General features: G+C 40.0%; 1 long non-coding RNA gene across 3 annotated transcripts; it reads left to right on the forward strand.

The window, feature by feature from the left end:
- Positions 1 to 2,581: 2,581 nt before the first annotated feature.
- Positions 2,582 to 17,157, forward strand: LOC116600616. Of its 3 annotated transcripts, none has more exons than XR_004289731.1 (6): positions 2,582 to 2,879; positions 3,044 to 3,190; positions 4,291 to 4,412; positions 4,538 to 4,766; positions 7,453 to 7,615; positions 17,041 to 17,157. It is a non-coding gene; the product is annotated as an uncharacterized LOC116600616 (long non-coding RNA). The 3 variants fall into 3 exon arrangements; XR_004289732.1 differs by lacking the exon at positions 17,041 to 17,157 and adding an exon at positions 16,450 to 16,482; XR_004289733.1 differs by lacking the exon at positions 7,453 to 7,615.
- Positions 17,158 to 18,215: the final 1,058 nt, after the last annotated feature.

The following is an 18,215-nucleotide window of genomic DNA, read 5'->3' on the forward strand; positions in this document are numbered from 1 at the left end:
TCCAGATTCTGAATGCTGGGTAGCTTTGGTTTAGGGAGCACCTTTGGAATTTGAAATGTTATGTTATGTGCTGGCATAAGAGGATTCCGAGAAATATAAAGTAGTCTTCCTGCCTTTCAGAAGTTCATTGTCAACATAAAGAAAAGGACCACATGCACAAACATGTTCAGGATTTACCTGACTTCTTAATTTGATAGTTGACTCTTTTAAGGATTCTCATCGCTTATAGAACTTCTCTGTCATGGAATCGAGTCATTCATTCCTTCAGTAATTCAGAATGTATTGCCCCTACTGAGTGCCAGGCATCTTTCTAGGTGTTGGAGATGTAAGCATACATAAAACAAGATGGGCCTCTGTTCTCATGAAGCTGTAGAAATTAACTTTGGATAGCAATGAGCACCTAAAGCAGGGCAACAGACAGTTTGGTGAGGGAATGCTTCTCTAAGGCATTGACATGTGAGCGGGGACCCAGACGATAAGAAGAATCCATCAAGCAATTATGGGGGAACAAGAACGTCAGGAAGCAGCAAATGTAAAGACACCAAATACAATGACCAGGTGTGCTGGTAAGACCTGGGAGAATAGTTTGAGAAAAGAGACGTGCATAAGGTCAGACCATGTGTTGCCTCACAGGACCAGGTAAAAATTTAAGATTTTAATCAAAATGTATCCATCGTGGGGGCACCTGGATGGCTCAGTCAGTTAAGTGCTTGCCTTCAGCTCAGGTCATGATCCCAGGGTCCTGGAATAGAACCCCACATTGGGCTCCCTGCTCAGTGGGAAGTCTGCTTCCCCCCACCCCATCCCTCCCCACTGCTTATGCGCTCACCCTCTCTCTCTCTCAAATAAATAAATAAAATTCTTTAAAAATTATCTATCTTGTAATTATTTAATATCTACCTTCCAAACTGGAAAATAAGATCCGTGAGGATAGGGTTTTGTTCCTTTTGTTCTCCATAGTATTGCCAATGCAGAACATGACACATGGTGTAGAGTTGGTGCTCAATGAGCATTTTTGGAATGATGAAGAATAAACAGAAATAGGTCTTTTAAGGACTGTGTCATTCTGATGGAATTTTGGATACATACTGTCTGTCTTAAAAGTTCATTTTGAGGGCGCCTGGGTGGCTCAGTGGGTTAAGCCGCTGCCTTCGGCTCAGGTCATGATCTCAGGGTCCTGGGATCGAGTCCCACATGGGGCTCTCTGCTTGGCAGGGAGCCTGCTTCCTCCTCTCTCTCTCTCTGCCTGCCTCTCCAACTACTTGTGATTTCTCTCTGTCAAATAAATAAATAAAAATCTTTAAAAAAAAAAAAAAAGCTCATTTTGACATATTTATTTTTACCGTCTTTTTCTTCTCCTCAACCCCCAACTTTAGTTAACCCTCTGTGTCTCCGTGGGCAAAAGCTATAAGAAATAGAGGGTAGTAGGATAATGGGTCCTTGCTGAAAAGTTTGTCTCAGAATTTGACTTCAGTAAGGAAGTGCATGGCCCTCTCCCAATCTCAGTATTTAAGAGTTTAATAAATATTTGGTCCTCAGGTTCATGTAATCTAGTGCAATAACACCCCAGCTATGGGGAGTCAGGCAGATCTAGTTATATATATTCTGGTTCCACCACTTGGGCAAGTTATATGACCCCTTTAACCTATAGTTTTTTCATATAAAAAGTGAGGAGATGAACAGCATCCAGCATATAGAACTGTAGCCTTGATCAAATCCAGTAACATATACCATGGTGAACACAGAAACAGGCCACCCACAGCCCCTTCAGGGAGGAACTTAGGGTCGGGCTGCAAGGAATACAGGCAGCAGACATTCTAGCTGGCACTCCTCCATCAGCTGCAGAGAGCCCCTCCTTCAAGGTCATACCCTTTCTGGGGTAGGCGTGACGCATCAGTGTGCAGCTTGGCTATTTCAGCCTAAAGCAGGATTCTGGGATGGCTAATACTTCAGAATTCCCCACCAGGCTGGCTGAGAATTTGGAGGCCTTCCTCTTCTGCCCTGTCCTGCTTTCTCCTCCTTCCTTAAACACTGGAAGGATCCCTAATAAACATCCTGCACTCCAAAATTCAGCTTGGCATCTGGTTTCTAGAGAACCCAACCTGAGACATATGCTGGCTGCTACTGCTACTGCTGCTGCTTATTATTATTATTATTATTATTATTAGACCTAATGAAAACAAGAATAAATCTGCTTGCTTGTTCTCAATATGATATTCTATAATGGTACTGAGACGAAAATTTTTCAATGTCATTGCTGGGACTTTGGAGCCCAATACTCTGTCTGTTGGTGTTCTCTCTCTCTCCCTCGTGAATGCAGATTCATTCATTTATCCTAAATCATGAGTGACTAAGTTGGGCCAGGCTAAATGCCGGGAATGAGAAGAATATAACCAGCACTGCACAGACACTTCAATTGGCCTCAGCCAGGCACGAAGGTGAAGGTGGGACTTACTGTCCTCAGGAAGTGATCTTGCAAACGTATTGCTGTTTGTCCCTGAAGCAGGGGCTGTGATAAGGAATGGGAAGCAGGAGACAATCCAGGGGTTCCGGAATCCAGAACACAGCAACAGCTAACTACTCTGCTGGCAGAAAGCGGAAAGTACCAGCTGGCCGAGATGGGTGTGTCTATTACCACATCCGTCCGTTTTCTCTCAGGCTTATCCACAGGGGACAGGGGAAACATGTGACTCCCTTCATACGTGGAAGACTCTGGCTCCAACTATGGCCAAAGCTGATGTAGAGGAATATGCAAATAGTCAAGAACATATGAACACAGTCAGGAAATGGGAACACTTCTAAGGTCCTTTTATTCAATCATTTCTTGAGCTGGCTAGATGCAAAGCCCAGCGATGATGCCGGGGCTATGAGACACAGGAGTAAGTAGAACAGTCTCTACCCTCAAGAAACTAAAGGTCTTTGAGTAGAGACGAAGACCTACACAGGCCAACCATATAGAAAGTAGAGGATTCTTATGAGTGCTTGGGTGCAAATACCACATATGCACAAATATAAAATAATTTTTTTCTCATTTATTCACCAGAAAGAAGAGATTTGCCTTATATCTGAGTCCTTACCCTGTCTCTCATTATAGGACATGCCCTTCCTGGGGTAGGCATGTCCTAATTTGGAGAATGAATTATTGAACCAAAACTGACTGCAACAATGCTGATTTGAAATAATTATGAAGGTCACCTGATATTGCTTTTGCGTTTTGTTTTTGTTAGTTTTGTGTGTGTGTGAGAGTGAAAGAGAAAGAGAGAGAGAGAGTGCAAGAGGGGTGGGTGGGGAGGGAAAAAGAGAGAGAAAAAGAGAGAGAAAGAGAGAGAAAGCACAGAGCCCAACGCAGGACTAGATCTCGTGACCCTGAAACCATGACCTGAGTTGAAATAAGAGTCAGATGCCCAACTGACTAAGCCACCCAGCTGCCTCAATATTGTTTTTAAAAATAAATGAAAAAGAGATTTAAGATAGATGCAGAAAGTCTTCCTGAATGTATGACCTCACATATCCACAGGTCATATTATTTGTAAACAAACCTTTGAAAGACCATTTTAGAAAGCAATTCAGTACTTTCATGTCAGCAGGGCAGACACTTAGATAAACAACACCGCTGAATGAAACAAGTAAAAAGCTGGATTAAAAACATAAAAACGTCTGTTTAAGTGCTTTGCTGGGCTAAGCTGGAAAGAAGGATTCTCCAGAGGCCAGGAAGAGAAAAGCATGGTTCCTGGGAGACATTCTATTGAGACTCAAGACCTTGAACTTTGACATTGACCACTGCTCAGAGGGGTGTCTGAGGCGTAGGGTTGGGGGTGTAGAGGGAAGCTAATTTGGTGTTCTCACATAAACTAGAAACCCAAACAGGTTGTACCCTCAGTGCAAGGAGCAAGGAGAAATAAACCTTGTATACTGAAAGCAACCAGAATAAAACAGATCTGGATGAAGGCAGGGGAAAAAAAAAAAATTCCCCTGAGAATTTGTAACTACAAGCCAGCCCTCACCTGGGTTTGCAACACAAATTCTACTGTGTGATCATAAAACACTTCCAGAATAAAATTTAATATAAAGGAGGGGGCACCTGGGTGCTCAGCTGATTGTGTCTGACTCTTGATTTCTGATCAGGTCATGATCTCTCTCTCTCTCTCTCAAATGGAAAAATAAATAAAATATTTTTTTAAAAAAAAGATAAAAAATTTAATATAAAGGAGGATGTGATAATTTAAAGGCTGTGTCTCTTCATCCATAAAACTATAACAATTTAAAAACTTTCATCTCTTTATTACACAGGTACACTTAATTATCACATTTAAAAACACAGAAAAAAATTTAAAAAGAACAATTTTCAACAAACTCTATGTATTCTAGTGATTGAACAAGAAATTATAGAGTTTTAAGGAGAGCAATCAAAGGTAACTCTGAGAACAAAAGATTTGCAAGAAGCATACTACAAAGAATGACTTGTTCTATCTATTTGCTTAACTTTTTTTCTAACCTTTTCTTTTTCCTTTTTTTTTTTTTTTTTCCTTTCTGTCAGAAAAAAGAAATACTAAGCTTGGGGAGACATTTTAGACAGAACAAAGTGATATGATGCTTCTTGTTAATTTGCTCAAAAAATGACAGCCAGTAGCTTTCCTTCATTATATCAATAGTGAAGCATACCAGGAATGATCTTAGACTTCCCCTGGACGCCATGAGACTTAAGCCAAGAAGATCTCAAAAGCCTTTACAAGACAAACTGGGAAGAGGAAAAGTATTAGATATTGGTAAGTATTCAAGCCACCAGGGAAAAGCATTATAAAGAGAATAATTATCTGACTTAACAACGTTTTCCTCTGGTTATCAACCTCACTCTTCTGGATGTTCAAATTTGTTTTATTTGATCAAAGGGAGCAAAAGAAGTCTGTAAAGCATGATTTAAAGAGTCTCCAAATTTCATCCGAATTGATTTTTTCCTCTATTATATGATTTCCCCACCCTTCAACACTCTTTTTTGAGGACATCCCTACTGCTATATAACCTCAAGTAATTCAAGCATCAGTTTGGCTGTTGATAGACAATGAGATGAAGCTAACACTCACCAATGTCTAAATTATTAGTAATAGCTCCTTAACAGGAACAGGGCTTGGTAGCCAGCCTGGAACTATTTTAAAACCCAAATCAAGATGTCTTAGCATGATCCCCTTCATAATATGAAAATAGATCTACATAGTACTTTATTAAACATACGGGTACTTCCTTAATAAATCAGAACTAATCTCATCTTTCTGATGGACTTCAATAGGAAAAGCTAGAACCCACCCTCTTCATTTATTTCTGAGGCAGCCCATAATAAATAGGTGGATGTTATTCTCGCACTAAAGTCGGACATTTAGCTACACTCACCAAAAACTGGCAAAAAGGTTATATTGCGTTCCAACCTAGGGAGGAACAAAAGAGTGGGCCACGAAATAAAGAGTTACGTTTTGGAGAGAACCTTTGTTGGTTGTCACCCCTGTGTGCCCTCTAAGCCTTGTTCCTTTTTAATAGGGCCTCAGACTTCTCAGGCATAAGGTTTGTCTGCGATTAAATTCTCCCTAGAGTCCAAGGGTAGGCTCTGACTGGTTTTTGTCAACCAGTGTTTCCTTCTAGCCAGAGTGGATGGCTTTTTGGAGGAATTCTGAGAAAGAAGAATCCTCTCTTTTCTGTGGGAGCTCCTCTCAAAATTCTTTCTCTTGTCTGTTAAAACAGAAAAGTGTCACCCCTCTTCCTGATGCCAACGTTTGGTGTTCATAAAAGACACCAATCTTTCAATGAAACTGATGTTAGGGAAGACAGTATGGAGAAACAAAAAGAAAAGGCTCCTAGTGACATGGTTGAGCCTCTGGACCAATCTATACCTGAAACCTAACATCCCACTGCACATTGCAGTTAAATAAGCTGGTAACTTCCCTTATTATTTAAACTACTCTAAATGGATTATCTGCCACTTATAACCAAATGTTTATAAATAAAAGATACTTGTAACCTAGTTAGTTATGAATGGAGGCTGGAATGAAATTAGAAGATAAACATCATTTAAAAATGATGTTTAAAAACATCATTTAAAAATTATCCAGATTACCAGAGAGTCACAGCTTAGACAGAGTAGGGCATCTTACTTGACAAGAAAATATAGGCTGGTGTTTAGTAAAGTTGAATCCATTACAATGAAAAAATTTTAACATTAACATGTAGAGAAGTCTATTATTGCTGATAGAGTGGCAGATTTTGTTAAAACACTTCAGTTCACCGTGGGAAACAGAGCTGAGGCTAATACCTCCATCCATCCCTATGCATAGACTGTGAAGAAAAAAAGAGTCAGTGCATAATTTCCTCCATCGTCTCCATGGTAATTTGCAAAGTCTCCATCACGAAATGTTTAATCTAAGAACACTATTTTTCTTTGCTTTGTTTTGTGTTTTAGTAGAAAGATGATACAGAAATATGCTTTGGACATCTCAGATAAAACAAAGACTGGGGGGGGGTATTTCTTTTTTGTTGTTTGGCATTCTGGTTTTGTTTCTCTCTTGGTTTTTTTGTTTTGTTTTGTTTTGTTTCCATTTTTCCATTTTCCTATTAAACACTACTAAGAAGTAGCACATTTAGAAGTTTCCTTGGTGTGTTGTATGCTTCTCAGTTTGGCCAGTATCCACCACCTTTCCCCTTCCCCCCACCATCCACGTGGCTACAAACTAGGCTTCTGGCAGCCTTGATTACTTAATAGGTCCCTGCCCACTGGATTCAGTTCATTGACCAAGGATGGATGTCTATTCTATGAAGCCAAGCATTTTCTTCTCTAAAAATGTCAATTTGGAACCAAGAGAGTGGCAAGTTAATTTGTTCCCTGAAGCTGGGATTGAGTGGCCATTCTTAACCATGGAGACTGGAAAGTTAAGAAACTGAGCCTGCAGTGACAGAGAATTCAAAAACCAACAGTGACAGAGTGCTTACTAAGTCACAGGCACTGTGATCTGCCCTTCACCCCCGTTACTGCTTCATGTCAGAACCACCTATGATAGGTGGTGGTGGTGGTTCTTGTTCTGATAGTTATTTTATAGATGAGCACAATGAGGGGTTAAGTAAATTGTTCAAGAACAGAGGGCTCACATCAGAGCAAAGACTCCAACAATCTGTTTGACAATCTGTTTTCAGAGCATTTGCTCCAAATCTCCAAAGCCCATCCCCGCTGCCGTTCGGTGCCTAAGGTCGTCCCTCTTGGAAACCTGCAAAACTACCTGGTATTTCAGTCATAAAGTTTCCCTTTTCTTCTTAGTTTTAGTTGGTTTCTGTTCTTACAACCAAAAATGTCTTAAGGAGCACATTAGTGACAATAAGGAATCAACCTTTATAGCTCCCAGGAACTCAATAAGCAGTGAGTAGATAGATAAATAAGCAAATGAATGTCTCATTACCACAAAACTCTCTCTGCAGCGGGCTATTGGACATCCTAATTCCTGGATAACTTCAGACTCGGATTCTCTGCGAAACGCCTCTCATTTGTGCCCTGTACACAGCAGATGCTCCATCCGTGGGCATTTTGGTAGTAGGTGGATAATTTCCTGGAAACAAAGCAAGTTCTTCATGTTCTTGAGAGGTACCACAGACAATACCCTCCTCTGCAGTCTTGGCATTTCGAATGCCAGATGTAGGACTCGATCAGTAGTTAGAATCAGGGGGCGGGGGGGTGGGGGTGGAATGGTGCACTGGGGTTGAATTTTTGAAAAACAAACTGTATCACTTATGGCAAGGTTAACTCAAGGCTGAGAAGTGAGTTTTGGAGTTAAGCAAATCTGAACTTGAAACCCCCACCCCCAACCAAACCTCTGTTGACTCTACCTCTAGTGGCTTTCACACTGGGAAATTTTCTTAATGTTTCTAAGTTTTATAAACTTTTAAAACACTACTTTGGGGATTGAAAAAGTATCCCAATACTAGTACAGAAAGAGAAATAACAGCCATATTTTCCTCAGAATTAATTGCCATTACAGCTTGGCTTATTTGCCTCTACCTTCTGTGTCTGTTGTAGGCTAATTAATTTAAGAAAAAAAAATCACACAACGCTGTTCTTAAAAATTATATGCGTTCAATATAAAGGATCCAAATAATGCAGAAAAATAAGAGGGAAGCTTGTTTTAATCATGCCAAATTCTCCCATCCAGGACTTCCTATTATAGATATCAGGTGGCTATTATCACAGAATTTTTTCTAGGTATGTGCAGAGAGAAGGTCGTCTACTTAGGTAAACAAAGGGTTGGATAAATAGGTTAGATAGATGGGTAGAAAAGCTTTAGTAAAATTAGATATTTTAAAAATCAGATAGCTTTTTTAAAAAATCAGGTGGCTTTTACTAACAATTCACAGACCTGTACCCCTGGGCCTAATAATACATTATATGTTAATAAAAAAATTTTTAAAAATCAGGTAGCTTTTAAATAAAAGATTAAATTTAGTTTTATTTGACTATAATAGAAAAAGCCCAAAGTGTATCATTCTTGAATGCTTTAAGATCTAATTTTCTTATATTAAGACCCTCGAGTTTTAGCTGATGTATATACAAGTATCCCCAGCTCCCCCTTACATCCACATATCCTAAATTTCAGATCATCCCATGCTTGTTTGTTTGTCTTAATTGGGGTAAAATATCTATACCATAAAATTCATCATTTTAACCATTTTAAAGTCTACAATTCAGTATCATTTGGCACATTCAGTGTTTTACAAACACCACCTCTATCTAGTTCCAGAACATTCTTATCACCTCTGAAGGAAATTAAACATACACTCTCTCCTCCCTCCTTCCTCCCATCCCTGACAACCATTAGTCATCTTCCTGCCTCTATGAATTTGTCTATTATAGACATTTCATACAAATCAAATCCTAGACTATGTGGCCTTTTGTGTCTGGCTTCCTTTATTTAGCATAGTGTGTTTGAGGTTCATTGGTGTTATAACACGTATCAGCCCTTCACCCCTTCTGGTGGCTGAATACTGTTCCCCTATATTGCTATCCCACAGTTTACCTGTGGAGGAGCATTTGGGCTGTTTCCACATTTTGGTTATTGAGAGGAATGTTGATATGGATGTTCACGTACAAACTGTTATGGGGAGACCAGTTTTCAATTCCTTGGGGTACATACTTAAGAGCGGAATTGCTAGATCACGTGGTAATTCAGTTTTAATTTTTGGAGAAGGTACCGAACTGTCACTTTACATCCCTGTTTTAATTTTCATCGCTCACTCCACATCTTTAAAGGATTCCTTTTGAAAGAGGTTAAAAAACCCTAAAGCCAGTTCCAATACCTTTCCAACCATATTCTGTCAGTTGCTTTCTATTTTACTTGAACAGCTCAGTCAGTCATTTAGGCAATTCTCACATGAATGCATAACCTAGAACCACTACCAATTGATCAAACAGGAAACAGAAATTAAACATTTTGTCCTCCTTGCTTTAAGACTCCACTCATCTCTTGTTGACTTAGGCCATCTTGCTAACTTGGAAAACCCTACTGGTTTCCCTAGTCTCTGATGGCTACTTGTTTGTGTTTTCTGGTTTTTGTTTTTGTTTTTTTAAGATTTTATTTATTTGTTCATTTGAGTAAGAGAGAGAGAGAGCACAAGCAGGGGGAGCAGCAGAGGGAGAGGGAGAAGCAGGTTCCCCACTGAGCATGGACCCCAATGCAGGGTTGGATCCCAGGATCCCCAGATCATGACCCTAGCTGAAGGCAGACGCTTAACCTACTGAGCCATCCAGACGCCCTGACTACTTATGTTTAAGACCCAGGTCAGACCCATTCTCCATGATTGTTCCAGTTCCTATGAACTCCAAGAGCCAACTTATTGTCTGTGCCCCATAGTTTGTGCTTACCTTGTTTTGCTTACTATTGTGACTTCTGTTTATATGTATACATATTCTCTCCAGGATAAAGGGTACAAAGCACACATGCTTGAATGGACAGAAAGTGGGTCATAGAAGTCAGAGCAGGGGGGCACCTGGGTGGCTCAGTGGGTTAAAGCCTCTGCCTTCAGCTCAGGTCATGGTCCCAGGGTACTGGGATCAAGCCCCATGTCAGGCTCTCTGCTCAGTGGGGAGCCTGCTTCCCCTTCTATCTCTGCCTGCTTCTCTCCCTGCCTGTGATCTCTGTCTGTCAAATAAATAAATAAAATCTTAAAAAAAAAAAAAAAAAAGTCAGAGCCGGCTTGAGTTCACGCTTTATTTAGCTGTGAACTCCAAGGTCTACATCCATTTCCCCTCCTGTGGAATGAGGGGCGGGAATTTGAGGGGTAGAACACAGATATCATAGGCTGGTCATGATGATTAGAGATAATGACTATAAAGCATATAGGAGGTCACTGGTAAATTGTAAAAATACAGTCTAATCATCATGGGTATCTTGTATCTCCCTGTGTCACTGACAAGCAAAGTACATAGTAGGCCTTCAGAAAATGTTAGCAAATTGTTGTTTTCATTCTGTCAGCTTTGGGTGAAATGTGAGCACCAGGCAGAACCTCTTCCTTTTTTGTTATTTGTTAGTATTCTGTGTGTATTCATTTTCCCATCTATTTACACTCACCTCTTCCCAAAAAAGTTGAGGGGACATATTCTCTTGTCTAGATGGCTCCTTCCCCAAAAATCCTATCAAAATGGTCATGGACACAGGAAAGTGCCAGAAAGCCTACTTTACAGTCCTATCCCTAAATAGATAATAATTCAATTGGACAAATATTAGCTCGCATTTACTAAGTGATCACTATGTGCCAGGCTCTGACTTTGCATTTTGCATTGTTCCCCCTGAAACCCTCACCATAACCCTATGATTTGAGAGACACAATTATCACTCTTCTCAGGTGAGGAAACTGAGGCACAGGGAAGACACACAGCTTCTCAGCAAGTGGCAGACATGGAATTTGAACATGCCGTCCAACTAATGCCAAGTCCATGCTCTTAAATCATACACTATATACTCTCCCTCTAGTCCTTGGCTGAACCTTCCAGAAGGAGCAAGTTTTAAATCACATGGAATTTCACTTTATTAAGCACCTACGAAAGTGAGTAAAAAAGCTTCTGAGAAACTGGTTTGAATCTATTAACAAGGAAAAGGTGAAATGAAATGCCATCAGCATTATTATACCCAACTCCAGAGTTTCACCAGAAGTTAGGTGACACAGGTCTAACCACATTATCCCCAAATAAATAACAAATAAGTAACAGCTTTCAGCCCCAACGTATTTTAACATTAATAAAACCTGATGTGATCATGTAGCCTTTCAATCATTAAACCAGTGTTCCTGAAACACTACTCTGTGCTGGGCACTGTGCTGATTACATGATACTTTTGAATGTTGAAAGAGGATTTATTGCACACGTTTAACTGTTAGATGTGTTGTATGTTTCAGGAAGAACACTGAAGGTGCTTTGTCCTTCTGAATAGACCTGGTAATTAGCTACTAGAAATGAGGTTAAAGAGGAACTTGGGTTTGTAATAAAAGCTCTATTGGTTTCTCCATCAATATTACTATAATTTGAGTAATTCTTATTACTTTTCTAATGTGAAAATTAAATGTTGGCTAAGCCTAAGAATTTCAAGTGCTTAAAAAAATAAAATAAAATCGGGGCACCTGGGTGGCTCAGTGGGTTAAAGCCTCTGCCTTCAGCTCAGGTCATGATCCCAGAGTCCTGGGATCGAGCCCCGCATTGGGCTCTCTGTTCCGCAGGGAGCCTGCTTCCTCCCCACTCTCTCTCTCTGCCTGCCTCTCTGCCTACTTGTGATTTCTCTCTCTTAAAAATAAATAAATAAATAAATAAATAAATAAATAAAATTTAAAAATAAATAAAATCAAGATGGAGCAATTGAAGCATGCTAGCAGAATGAGACCACACATCCTGCCCGTGTTTATACTCTAGCTGTGGGAGGCAGAATAACGACGCACACCCACTCCCTCAAAGACGTCCTCACGCTAGTCCCTGGAACCTGGGAAAATGTTACCCTATGTGGCAATGGGTACTTTGCAGATGTGATTAAGTATCTTAAGAGGGAGAGATTGTCCTGGATTATTCAGGTGGGCCCAAAGTAATTAGAAGTGTCTTTACTAAGAGGGAGGCAGGCAGGACAAAAAGATAAATGAAAGAAACAGGTTGAGGTGTTACAGGGTCAAGGATGTATGTGACTTCTACAAACTGGAAAGGCAAGGAAACAGATTCTCCGTCCCTAGAGTCCTGGAAGGAATGCAGCCCAGTCAACACTTGGTTGTTAAGCCCACTGATGACAGGTCTCCAAAAAGTATTGTTTTAGGCCACTGAACTTATGGTAATTTTTAGAGCAGTAGTAATAAAGCGGCAGACAGAACTTTTTAAATCATAGGATGGTCAGATAGTAAATTACCTCTGAATATCAGATCTGACATCATTTAAAAAGAGAACGGGAGGTATCTTTTCCTACTATTCTTTTTAAAATCTCAAGGAAACTAAGCATATTCCCTTTATGGAAGGCAAATGGAAAAAAGAAGGCAGAATGGCACACCATGCAATCTGACCTTATGGAAAGGTCAGGCCATCTTTTATAAAAATGGAGAAAATGCAAATTCAAAGGACTGTTATAAGTGTAATCCACAGGAAATCTACACAAACCCATGCTATGTGATTCAGTTTCAACACAAAAATCACATTCAAAGAAATAACAACCAGAGAGAGAAAATCATGAGTCAGAGAATCTCGATTCAAACTTCCAAGAAAATTATAAAGGGGAACATTCATTCTTAATAATTCCTCGGGGCACCTGGGTGGCTCAGTCAGTGAAGCATCCGACCTTGATTTTGCTCAGGTCATGATCTCAGGGTCGAGATTGAGCCCCAAGTAGGGCTCCGTACTGCTGAGTGTGGAGCCTGCTTGGGATTCTCTCTCTCCCTTTTCCCTGTCCCTCCCCCTTGCTCTCTAAAGAAAACTTATAAAAAAATAATGATTTCTCAAAATCCTTTTGGGGCTTCTCTCTTATTCTGTCTGTAGCAGTAGCTCCAAAAAATTCTCTCTCTACCATCCAACACTGTCTATAAGATCCAGCTCTGTCACCTCCCTAGCCCTGCTTCTTTCTCCCCTCCCAACCTCCACCAGGAACATGTATATCTGTGACTCTCAAGCAGGGGCTGCTAAACATCCTACAATGCATAGGCCAGCCCCCAAAACAAAGAACTTTTTGGCACTAAGTATCAACGTGCCAGATATGTAGATGAACTGAGTCTCTCCATCTTCATTTTCATTTAGGAACACCTGAATCCTGTACAATAAAGGTAGCTCCTTGACTAAAGCATCAGCAAGTCTCCCTCTTTTGAAACCAGGGGAGGAAAACACTTGCAATGTCTCAACATTCAATATACTGTTTCATCTCCGTCCCATAAGATAATGTATACAAAGTGTCCTGTATGGCTGCAAAAACCATGGAAGCTAATGGGTGTTCAAAAACATATCGGTTCCCATCTCTTTTCCCAGAAGGGAATGAAGAATCCAATTTATTTGTAATATGGTATCCTCAAGATAATAACATCTCTGCCTACTGTGTCCTCCCACTGCAGAGCGGCCTCAAATTTTTGAATATTTAAATTATAGAAATTGTTCACCTGCTATAAGAGAGAGTAATGCATTCCCCAGGAGAATTGGGTTTTAGAAATAAGAACATCAGAAAAACAGCAAAGAGGATTATTGAAACCCAGTGTTCAGCTGTGGAATATTGAAAGTTCCAATTAATGTTTCAGTGTTTAAAATAAACAGATTTTTTTCTTTTTTTACTAAGTAGCATTCACAATGTGTAAGAAAGAAAATGACTTCTACCTGTTTTTCAAAAAGATCTCATTTTTATTATGATGACTATGAAGGCCCTTGTACTGAAATATAAACTATATATATTGAATATATAGACTTGAAATATTGAAAATCTTATATATAGAACTTCAATTTATATATGTGCTTTTTGGAAACTGTGGTAAAATACCCAGATCATAAAAATTTACCACTTTAACCATCTTTTTAAATTATTATTATTTGAGAGAGAGAGAGAGAATGAGAGCAAGCATGAGAGCAGGATGGCAGAGAGAGAAGCAGATTCCCTGCTGAGCAGGGAGCCTGTTGCGGGACTTGATCCCCGGCCTCCAGGATCATGACCTGAGTGGAAGGCAGTCGCTCAACCAACTGAACCACCCAAGGGCCCCCATTTTAACCATCTTTTTAAAGATTTTATGTATTCATTTTAGAGTGAGAGAGAGCACACGTGAGCAGGAGTTGGGTTGGGGGTCAGGCAGAGCTAGAGGGAGAAGCAGGCTTCCCACTGAGCAGGGAACCCGATGATACAATGAGGGGCTCGATCCCAGGACCCTGGGATCATGACCTGAGCCGAAGGCAGAGCCGTTAACCCACTGAGCCACCCAGCCGACCCCATTTTAACCACTTTCAAGTGCACAGTTCAATGGCATCAAGTATATGCCCACTGCTGTGCAATCATCACCATCTCCAGAACTTTTTCCATCTTACAGAACTGAAACTCTACCTAAGAAAGAGTAACTCCTCATTTCCCTTTCCCTCCAGCCCCTGGCAACCACCATTCTACTTTTTGTCTCTCTAAATCCCACTGCTCCAGGTACCTCATATAAATTGCATCATACAGTATTTGTCATTTTATGACTGGCTTATTTCATTTAGCATAATATCCTCAAGGTTCACCCACATTCTATCATGTGATAAGATTTCCTTCTTTTTGGGAACCCTCCTACACTGTTGGTGGGAATGCAAGCTGGTGCAACCACTCTGGAAAACAACATGGAGGTTCCTCAAAATGTTGAAAATAGAACTACCCTATGACCCAGCAAATGCACTACTGGGTATTTATCCTAAAGACACAAACGTAGTGATCCAAAGGGGCACGTGTACCCGAATGTTTATAGCAGCAATGTCTACAATAGCCAAACTATGGAAAGAACCTAGATGTCCATCAACAGATGAATGGATAAAGAAGAGGTAGTGTATATACACAGTGGAATACTATGCAGCCATCAAAAGAAATGAAATCTTGCCATTTACGATGACGTGGATGGAACTAGAGGGTACCATGCTTAGCGAAATAAGTCAAGCAGAGAAAGACAACTATCATATGATCTCCCTGATATGAGGAAGTGGAGATGCAACATGGGGATTAAGGGGGTAGGAGAAGAATAAAAGAAACAAGATGGGATTGGGAGGGAGACAAACCATAAGTGACTCTGAATCTCACAAAACAAACTGAGGGATGCTGGGGGGAGGGGGGTTGGGAAAAGGGGGGTGGGGCTATGGACATTGGGGAGGGTATTGCTATGGTGAGTGCTGTGAAGTGTGTAAACCTGGTGATTCACAGACCTGTACCCCTGGGGATAAAAATATATGTTTATAAAAAATAAAAAATATAAAAAATAAATAAATAAAAGATTTCCTTCTTTTTAAGGACTGAACGATATGCCATTGTGCCTATATATAACATTTTGTTAAGCCATTCATTCATCCATGGACACTCTGGCTTGCACCTTTAGCCTATAAAAATAATGCTGCAGTAGCCATGGGAATAGCATCTGTGTTTTTAATGCTCAAGTCATGGTGATTGAAGAACTCATGTTCTTTAATGTACATGAGATTTCTACATGTTTCACATGAAACTCATTTACTTCTGCTGGCCTCTGAAAACATTGCAGTAAGTTGAGCTTTCTAAAGCAAAATTCAGTAAAACAACAACAAAAGATGACATGATTATAGTGAAGCCAACAGATTTTGCTCTCTAAAGTAAAGGGTTGAAGGCATGGTGCTCTGGTGTAAGCAACTCTGGGCAAGTAACTTAATGTTCCAATAATAGTTTTTATCATTTATGAAGTACTTACTAGGCACCAGATATTGTGATAAGCACTTTACCCATATTAACTCATGAAATGATCATAATGACACTATGAGAGGTATACCATTATTATTTCCATTTAGCATCTTAGTATCTAGCAGTTCAGCATATATACTAGAACCACATTGCCTAGTTTCAAATCCTAGCTTCTCTACCTACTAGCAATGGGGCTTTGGTCAAATTATTTAACTGTGAATTAATCTCCTTGTGAATAATAGTGATACTATCCACTTCACAGTACTGACATGAAGATTGAGAGGATGTACCTGAACTTTCATTTCAGGGCTTTTCATATGGTTAGTACTCCATAAATGTTACATGGTAGTATTTGTATCTATTTCTTACTCAAAAAAATCCAGGTACATTTTTTCCCCATTCTTGGGAGACAGAGTCATGTCTGGAGAGTAAGTACAGAATTTGCAACTAATGCTAATATTAAGCTAAGGTACACATAATTAAGAAATGCTATAATTCTTGGGGTCCCTAGGTGACTCTGTAGGTTAAGGGACTGACTTTGATTTCGCCTCAGGTCCTGATCTCAGAGTCCTGGGATGGAAGACCACATTGGACTCCAAGCTCAGTGTGGAGTCTGCTGGATTCTCTCCCTCTCCCTCCGACCCTCCCCCCAATCATGCACTCTCTCACTCTCTCTAAAATAAATAAAATCTTTTAAAAAAAATGCTGTGATTCTTAAAGTTGAGGTTTGTATCAAGCACCAATCATCAAAGCTGTATCAATCTAATTTTTTGGACTGCTCTTTACCTTTGGGTCCAACCTAACAAGACTATGCTTAGGTCAGTTGTCTCAACTCTGTTCAATGGACAGGAAGCATCTGCCCACTATATGACAAGTGTGCAAGGTAAAAATCTTTGCACTGGATTTATTCTACTGAGTAAGCTGTTATTTGAAAAAAGCAAAACAAAACAAAAGCCTAATTCTTCCAATAAGAAATCCCTAAGTGGCTTCTGTACAGAGTTGACTTTGGTTAAATATATCTCCTGTTTCCTATCTCTTCACCATTATGAATGAAACAGCTAACAACTGAAGTTTTGTTCGTGCACAAAGTCCATGACAGATGGATTTCGCCCCTTTCTGACTTCTAGGCTTTTCTCATTTCTAGGCTTTTGCATGTGCCATTTCATCCACCTGACATATCCCTCCTTCCCAATGGAACGATCACCCTCCTTCAAGGCCCAGTTCAAATACTATATTCCTCCATGAAGTCTTGTAGTGTCTACCAATTATAAGTTTCTTTTGCCCTTCAGTTCAACAGTGTTAACTCAAGGGTGTCTGGGTGGCTCAGTTCATTAAGCCTCTGCCTTCAGCTCAGGTCATGGTCCCAGTGTCCTGGGATGGAGCACCACGTCAGGCTCCCTGTGTGGTGGGGAGTCTGCTTCTCCCTCTCCCTCTGCCCTTCCACATGTTTGTGTTCTGCCTGTCTGTCTCTCTTTCTCTCAAGTAAGTATAAAAAATCTTTTTTTAAAAGGGGGTTAATTCATACATTTCCATTGATCCTTATCACATATTTCTTTGCTTTACTTGCATACATATGTCTAGGAACCTTATCTTTTTCACACCTGGAATCTTCATATCACTGAACACAGAATGTTACTGATGTCTAGCAAACATTGACTGGTTGGATGCTCCCTATAGACTACACCATAAACCTGTAGCTGCGACCTGTGAGATTGACTCTGATCATTTAAAGCCCATATCTTGTCTGTGTCTCCCATAACCACCCTTGAAGTAGACAATGTTGGATCTATTTATCTGAACAGAGTATCTGTTTTGCATTAACTTCACAATGTTTAAATACTCTGGGTCAGAAAGTGTGAGAATAAGAAACCCAGGAAATCAAATAAGAGCATCTTTGTTTATTATAGAAGGAAAAAGCTACTTCTTATACTTGATTTGGGGCTGTCCTTGATGTCGTAGTGGAAAGAAAATCAGGCTTTGACTGGGGTGACTTCAGTGGTGTGCTATGAAGTTTCCCAAAGATAAACAACCAAACAACAAACAATTTCAAAAGCCTTTATGAGTAATCTCAAAGGACACTAAACTGTACCAAATCTCATTGCAAACAAACAATTTTGGGTAGAAAAACTGTTGGAAATACACACACATGGACCAATACCAATTTGCAACTTCTGTGAAGAGAAAGTAGATGGCCTTTTGGATTTATCAAAGTTATTTATAAAACTCCAAAGGACTGTGGATTAAGAATAAAGTATTAGAGAATTGGCAAGATATAAAATCCATTGGCTGATGTTACTTGGAACTGAGGAGTTCACCTAA

Source organism: Mustela erminea, chromosome 1 (genome assembly GCF_009829155.1).
Source record: "Mustela erminea isolate mMusErm1 chromosome 1, mMusErm1.Pri, whole genome shotgun sequence".
NCBI classification, from domain to species: Eukaryota; Metazoa; Chordata; class Mammalia; order Carnivora; family Mustelidae; genus Mustela; species Mustela erminea.